Raw genomic sequence first — 8,397 nt, 5'->3', positions numbered from 1 at the left:
CCTCTGGAGGTCAAAACCGGAAAAGCACCCACCACTGGGAGGACAACCTGGGCATCAGGCACTTCCCTTCATTATTGCTTTTGTAGCGACTGTACCAGGGTCAGCCAGACAGCCGATATGGAATAGGAGTTCCCTGATTGGGGCTGTTAATCAGGTCCAATTAGGGAGCCCTGGCTGACAGAATTAAACAGGAGTGTCTCAATCACACAGCATTGCTCTTTTGTGAAGGGCACTGCTTGTCACTGGCCACTCGGGTGTTTTCCCCTTTTGGAGATTGGATCAGTGTGTGACTGTGTGTGTGTACGTGCACATGCAAGGACTCTCCTCCTTGAAGGGGACTGTCCCTGGTGCTGCCTGGGACTTGCCTTGGGGGCCCCTCCCCAGGACCTCCACCACTGCCACTGCTGGAGGCCCACCTCCACCACTGCTGCCTGGGACTCGTCTTGGGGACCCTCCCCAACAGGTCTGCCCCCCACTGCTATGACCAAGGGCCTGCCCAGGACTTGCCAGAGGCCTGCCTCCACCGCTGCTGCCTGGGACTCGCGTTGGGCCCCTCCCCACAACCTCCACCACCACTACTGCTGCTGCTGCCTAGGACTCAATTTTGGGGCTGCCTGGGACTTGCCTTGGGGACCCTCCCCAACAGGTCTTCCCCCCCACCACTGCGACCGAGGGCCTACCTGGGACTCGCCTGAGGCTGGTCTCCACCGTCACTGCCTGGGACTCTCCCTGCAACCTCCACCACTGCTGCTGCCAGAGGCCCGACTCCACACCCAGCAGCAGAATATGGCGAGCCCGAAAGTCGCGGGGCCCAGCCGCACCTACGCCGGGGTAGCCGCTGCCTTAAACTCGGCTGTCCCAGCCCCGGCTGCAGCACCCTTCAGGCACTTAACCAAACGCCTGGGGGTAAAGGCCTATCCCCACCCCAATATGAGCATCGAGGCCTGCAGCAAGGCCATGGCTAGTGTGGTCGGCCCACTGGCCATCGTCGCTGTGGCCCGGATGTATGGGAAGGCCGTATTTTTCCTTAAGACCGAGCAGGCGGTCCACCTGGCCGTGGAGAGGGGGCTCACTGTGGGCAGGACACATTTGCCCGTCGACCCTCTGGAGGTTACGGCCCAGAGGGTCGTGATCTCCAACGTCCCGCCCTTCATTGCCAGCGAGCTCCTTCTTCCCCACCTCACCACCTTGGGGGAGATCCGGTCAGGGATCCAACCGCTCCTGCTCGGTCTTAAGGACCCCGCCCTCCAACGCCAGGTGTTTATTTGCCTGGCCCGGGAGGAGGTCACCGAGGGCTCGTTTACCCTCCTCCACGAGGGCACGGCCTACCGCGCCTTCTGGACGACGGACGGCGTGTGGTGCCACCTGTGCCGCAAGGTGGGGCAGATTCGGAAAAACTGCCCCACCCAGAAGGCTGCCCAGCCCATGCCAACAGCTGATGGTGGTGCCGCCACACCCACTCCCCCTCCCCCAAAGTCAACACCACAAGCCCCGGCACCGGAGGCTAAGCCGGGGGCTTCCAATGCTCCAGCCTCTGGCAGGGAGGGGGTTGAGTGTCCGGCCGGCCAGAAGGTGCTCAAAAAGACGCGACGCATCGCATCAAGCCCGCCTACGGGGAGACCACCCTATCCCCTTCCCCGGCACCTAGCCCACTACCTGTCCTGCCGCGGCACGACAATGCCCCTGCGGCCGTGCCAGTGTCGCCCCGGCGCAGGAACCCTGACCCCCAAACCTGTACCTGATCCTGGTCCCACTGACCGCACATCTACCCCCCACCCCAATAGAGAAACCCCTGGGGCTGCAACACCTGGCCCGGGGGCCCCTGAGCTCGAGCCACACCCTGGCACTAACCTCGGGGGAACCACCGCTGCCCAATCTCCTGCAGCAACTGTGTCTCTGCGCCCCTGCCCCGCCCATCACCTGATCAACCAGGGATGGGGCAGGAAGTGACACAGCTGACCCTCCCCACCATGGCCACGCCCCCTGTCTTCCCCCAGCCAATCATATTCTGGGAAAGGCTGGGGGGGTGGGGCCTCAGGCCCCATGACCAACAAGGCGGGCGGGGAGGGAAAGGCCCATGGGAAGAGGGGCTGGCCCTTGGAGGGGAGAGATATACAAGCAGTGTGTGGGTGGCACTGCCCCTCTCCAGGGGACGGGTCAACAGTCCCGCACCGCGGCCCAACCTGCCAGAACCCTCAGGGGCTACAGCAGGGCTTCCTGCTGCCTCGACTCCTCTGGCCCCTGGGGAGGACTTTAACAACCACGAGGGCCGTGGTGCGTGCGACGAGAGAGGACCCTTTGCTGGGTCGCTGAGCGGTGGAGGGGAGGAAGGTGTTATCCTCACTCCTCCCTCCCAGACTGTTTTTCCGGGGGCCTTGGCCCTGGGGGATGACGTTTCCCCGAGGAGCCAGGCGTCCCGGTGTTGGGAGAGGAGCAGGGCCCCAAGCCTCTGCCACCTGATGACCTGAACCTGGGGCGTTCTGGGACGGGGTGCGCCGAGGAAGGTACTGCCGGTGACCCTGGGGGTGGGGTCGCCGGGGGTTCGAGGCTGGTTGGCGGTGCCGGACCAGCCCCCATCCTCTTGGTGGGGGAGGGGTCGGTGACCGAGGGCAACCTCCCGGAGGAGGGTTCGGGATCGGTGGCGGACACCGGGGACGACGCAGACTCTGTCTGTAGTGACATTTTTGAGTCCCAGGTGCCCCCCACCGATCTCCCCCTCATCCCCCTCGAGGAACTCCGGGAATTTGTCGAGGAAACTCGAGGTCGCCGGGATAGAGCCCAACTGGCGCTCGACCTCTGGAGCTCCTTCGAGAAAGTTTATTGGTCGGTCCACGTTGCTCGCCAGGCACCTGGGCTCAACGTCAACGAGCGAAAGCGAGTCAGGAACTTCCTGGTGAGGGCGAGGGACTCCTGTACCCCTCCCTCGTCCTCCCAGTAATTGGTACTGGTGGTGGTAGCACAACGCTTCCGACATGGAGACGACTATAGCCAGCCTCAACATCAATGGCAGCAGGGAGTCACAGCGCAGATTCCAGACCCTCTCGGTCCTTCGGGACGGGAGGTATGCGGTGTGCTTCCTGCAAGAAACCCACACTACCCCGGGAGACGAAGCCACCTGGCTCCTGGAGTGGCGAGGGGGAGGGTCTACATGAGTCACCTCACCCGCAGATCTGGCGGGGTGACTATCCTGTTGGCCCCGCATTTTCAGCCGGAGATCTTGGGGGTCAGGGAGCCAGTGCCAGGCCGTTTGCTTCACCTGACGGTTCGGCTGGGGGGCGCGGTGCTTCACTTGGTGAACGTATACGCTCCCCTGGCCGGGCCGAGGCAAGCGAGCTTCTTCGAAGAACTGTCCGCTCATCTCACTTCCATCGACGAGAACCAGTGCATCGTCCTCGGGGGAGATTTTAACTGCGTCCTCGAGGGCAGGGACCACGGCGGTGCCCGCACTGGCTGTGCATCGGGGAAGAGGTTGGGGGACTTGGTCAAGTCCTTCGACCTGGTGGACGTCTGGCGGAATCTCCATCCCGACTCCATCGCCTTCACCTTCATGAGGCCTGGGGTCGGAGCGTCCAGAATCGACCGCCTGTACGTTTCGCGGGCGTACGCCTCCTGTTTTCCAAAGGCCTCCACGTGGAAGGTGTCGTGCACGGACCATCACCTGGTGTGGGCGGAACTCCTTCCGTTCGGCGCCAGGCTCGGCTCCGCGTACTGGCACTTTAACAACCTGCTGCTGGAGGACGAGCAGTTCCGGGACTCGTTTCGTCGTTTCTGGGCCGGCTGGAGAAGGAAGCGGGGAAGCTTCCCCTCCCTGAGGCTATGGTGGGACGTGGGCAAGGCTCACGTCCGCGTCTTCTGTCAGGAGTACGCGAGGGGGTCGACCAAGAGGAGGAAATCCAGGATCGGGGAGTTGGAGAGGGAGATGCTCGACCTGGAGTCACGCCTCGGTCAGCCCGACGCGGACCCGGCCCTGCGCGGGGTGTACGAAGAGAAGAAGGCCGCGCTCCGGGACCTGCAGCTCGTCGGGGCTCGGGGCGCATACGTGAGGTCGCGGATCCAGCTCCTCCGACTTTTGTACGCCGCCGCAGAGTGTCTGGTTAAAGTTAACGGGTCCCTGACGGCGCCCCTTCGCTTCGGGAGAGGAGTGCGTCAAGGCTGTCCCCTGTCCGGCCAGCTGTATTCCCTGTGCGTGGAGCCTTTCCTGCGCCTCTTGCGGAGGAGGTTGTCGGGGCTGGTTCTGCGCGGCGCGGGCACGGGGGTGGTCCTCTCGGCCTACGCCGACGACGTGCTCCTCACTTTCACCGACCCGGCTGACCTGGGGAGGATGCGCGAGTGCCAGGCCGTGTACTCGGCAGCGTCTTCTGCCAGGATCAACTGGGCAAAATGTTCCAGACTACTGGTCGGTCCGTGGCGGGTGGACTCTCTGCCGGAGGAGTTACGGGGGTTCAGCTGGAGTACCACCCATCTCCTCTACCTGGGGGTCTACCTCAGCCCGGCTGAGGAATCCTGGCCGGCCAACTGGCAGGAGCTGGAGGCCACAGTCTCGGCTCGCCTAGGCCGCTGGACAGAACGCCCCTGGTGCTCACCTTTCACCCTACCAACCTTCCTTAAACCAAATCATCCACCGACATTTCCGCCACCTCCAATCAGACCCCACCACCAGGAATATATTTCCCTCCCCACCCCTTTCCGCCTTCCGCAAAGACCGTTCCCTCCGTGACTATCTGGTCAGGTCCACGTCCCCCAACAACCCACCCTCCCATCCTGGCACTCTCCCCTCCCACCGTAGGAATTGCAAAACCTGCACCCACACCTCCTCCCTCACCTCCATCCAAGGCCCTAAACAAGCCTTCCCCCCCCCCCATCCATCAAAGTTTTACCTGCACACCCACTGATATCATTTATTGTATCCGTTGCTCCCGATGTGGTCTCCTCTACATTAGGGAGACTGGGCGCCTCCTAGCAGAGCGCTTTAGGGAACATCTCCGGGACACCCGAACCAATCAACCAAACTGCCCTGTGGCCCAACATTTCAACTCCCCCTCCCACTCTACCGAGGACATGGAGATCCTGGGCCTCCTTCACCGCCGCTCCCTCACCACCAGACGCCTGGAGGAAGAACGCCTCATCTTCCGCCTCGGAACACTTCAACCCCAGGGCACCAATGTGGACTTCAACAGTTTCCTCATTTCCCCTCCCCCTACCTCCCCCTAGTTCCAAACTTCCAGCTCAGCACTGTCCCCATGACTTGTCCTACCTGCCTATCTCCTTTTCCACCTATCCACTCCACCCTCCTCCCTGACCTATCACCTTCATCCCCTCCCCAAATCACTTATTGTACTCTATGCTACCTCTCCCCAACCCCACCCTCCTCTCACTTATCTCTCCACCCTTCAGGCTCACTGCCTTTATTCCTGATGAAGGGCTTTTGCCCGAAATGTCGATTTCGAAGCTCCTCGGATGCTGCCTGAACTGCTGTGCTCTTCCAGCACCACTAACCCAGAATCTGGTTTCCAGCATCTGCAGTCAGTGTTTTTACCTGGCCATAAACAGGCCCAGGCAGTAGACCGTTTATATTTATATAACCAGGAGAGTAGAATCCCCTCAGTAAAATAAAAGACTATAAATGGGAGTGTTAGAGGTTTGGTTCACTCTGAGAGCTGACTCTGATGGAGCTGGATCAGTGTCAAAGACTCTCCATTCATGTCAGGCAACTGTCTCTGAGCAGGCTGGCCACACAAACAGTGTGTGTACTGCTGTTGTTAGATTCTGTGTGTTTTGGGGAGGCCTGACACCTGAACCCCTGCACTATATAGCCAGTTTATTGCCTGCTATTCCTTTTTTTATTATTGTGGACTGATTTCTAAACTGGCTGATTTTCACAGGCAATGTGTTTCAGGTGTAATTCAGTTCTCATTAGGGAAGTGTTATCTCACTGGCTGGGTACAGTCTGTGTGTTACTCTTTTTCTTTTACTTTTGAGAAAAGGACAATGTTGATTTTGTGGCAGGGCTTAGCACTTGCACTCTGGTTTTCTTTTTTTTTCATGTGTTTTCACTTTTTGGTGTTTGGACTGAGGCCTGTGAGATTATGCAGGTGAATTGTTCCTCTGTGGGCAGACTAGGCCTCTATAAAGACTGAACAAGTGTGTGTGCTGGGACGTGAGCATTCATTGGAGTAGACCCTGCCCATTGGAGTAGATCCTGCCTGTTGGAGTGGACCATCCCCTGTGAGTGGGCCTGGTTCTCTGAGGGTAGACTAGGCCTCTATGGAGACTGAACACCTGTGTATGTGCTGGGTGGTGAGCACTTGTTGCCTTTGGGAGTGGACTCTGCCTTCAAGCATGAACCGAGCCCCTGTGAGTTAACTGCACCTTTACAATGATCTGTATTCCTGTGAGTGGGCCTGGTTCTCTGTGGATGGATCAAGCCTCTATGGAGACTGAACACGTGTGTGTGTGTGTTCTGTGGGCTGTGCATTTGTTGCCTGTTGGAGTGGACTCTGCCTTTGGGTGTGGATTCTGTCTGGGTCCTGGAAACTGTGTTGTGAGGATTTTGTGAATTCTGTTTATATGGATTTTGTAATTACTTGTTTGAGTGCGAAAGGGTCAGTCAGTACACGGGGTGGCCGGGTGCTGGAAGGCTGACAGTCCGACTGTAGGAAAGGAGGGGGGGAGGTGGGGGGGGTTTGGTCAGTACGTGGTGTGACTGGGAGCTGGTGGCCATCCCAGAGGAAAGTGGCCTGGGGAGGGTCAGTCAGTACACAGGGTGGCCGGAGACCTGAAGACCAACAACCAGCTCGTAGGAAAGTGGCTTGGGATAGTCCGGTCAGTACATGGGGTGACTGGTGACTGGGTGGTTGATGACCAGCCTGGAGGAACTTAGGCCTGTGGAGGGTCAGTCAGTACGCAGGGGTGGTCAGAGACTGGAAGGCCAATGACTCTCCTGCAAGAAGTCTAGCCAAGGACGGTCTGATCAGGATGTCGTGTGGATGGGTGTCAGGTATCTTTTTTTATATAGCTTTATTGGATCTGTGTTCTATGCACTGTTTCTCATTCAATTGGACTGTCATGTCTGTGTTACTGTTATCTTTGTGATGAATGAAAGTGGGATTTGAGGTTTGTTTCTGTTTTCCCTGAAAACTGGTTGAACAGTGGGGTTTGGGTTTGGCTTTGCTGCCCCTTCCCCTATATCTAGCGGCCCTTTGGTGAACTGCTGCTTTCTGTTTATTGTTGACTGTATTTCGTACTGTTTTAAAAAAAATTTTTTTTAAAATAAACAGGAGTGTCCTGACCAGGCTGGCCATAAACAGATCCAGGCAGCGGGCCATGGAGGGGGTCGTTAGGGCCGACTGCCTGCCCCTCTTCCGGGGTTACGTTAGAGCCCGGGTGTCTCTGGAGAAGGAGCACGCGGTGTCTACCAACACCCTGGAGTTGTTCAGGGAGAGGTGGGCGCCGCAGGGAGTGGAGTGAATTATTTCCCCATCCAACTCTATTTTGATTTAGTCCCTACCCTCCCCTTCACTGTTTGATCACGCAGCATTGCCCTTTTGAGAAGGATACTGCTTGTCACTGTTCACTCGGGTGTTTCCTTTCTTCCTGGTGGTGGAATATAAAGAAAGATTTACGCACTTGTTGTTCTTCACTATGTCTGACACCTGCACACACACAACACGAGTGCTGGGGAATGAATAGGCAATCCCGCTGTTGGGTGGTAGTGTGGGTTTTAAGAAAGAGAAGAAAAACATATGTAACCAGACGATCAGAATCTCCCTGAAAAATAATAAACAGGAGTGACCAGGCTGGCCATAAACAGTTGCTTTCAAGTACAATGTGTAGCCAAGAATATTAAACACTTGCATTCTGGATTAGTGGTGCTGGAAGAGCACAGCAGTTCAGGCAGCATCCAAGTAGCTTCGAAATCGACGTTTCAGGCAAAAGCCCTTCATCAGGAATAAAGGCAGTGAGCCTGAAGCGTGGAGAGATAAGCCCATTAAACACTTGCAGTTGCTTCAGTTTATCGCCAACAATTTCCCATTGCAGATTGTTTGTTTGGATAAGGATTTTTTTTTCCTTTATTCATTATGGGGTGAGGGTGTCACTGGCTAATTGCCCTGTGGGTAGTTCAGAGTCAACCACGTTGCTGTGGGTCTGGAGTCACATGTAGGCCAGACCAGGTAAGGATGGCAGATTTCCTTCCCTAAAGGATATGAGTGATTCAACAATTGACAATGGATTTGTGGTCATCATTAGACTCTGAAATCAGACTTTTTAAAATTGAATTCAAATTCCAACATCTGTCGTGACAGGGTACCAGAACGTAATCTAGGTCTCTGGATTAACGGTCCAGCGATAATGTCACTAGACCATCACTTAGTGTTGCCTGTCTATAGCACTTATTCT

The sequence above is a fragment of the Chiloscyllium punctatum genome, chromosome 23, assembly GCF_047496795.1.
Source record: "Chiloscyllium punctatum isolate Juve2018m chromosome 23, sChiPun1.3, whole genome shotgun sequence".
Classification (NCBI taxonomy): Eukaryota; Metazoa; Chordata; class Chondrichthyes; order Orectolobiformes; family Hemiscylliidae; genus Chiloscyllium; species Chiloscyllium punctatum.
Note: the sequence above shows the minus strand (reverse complement) of the source record.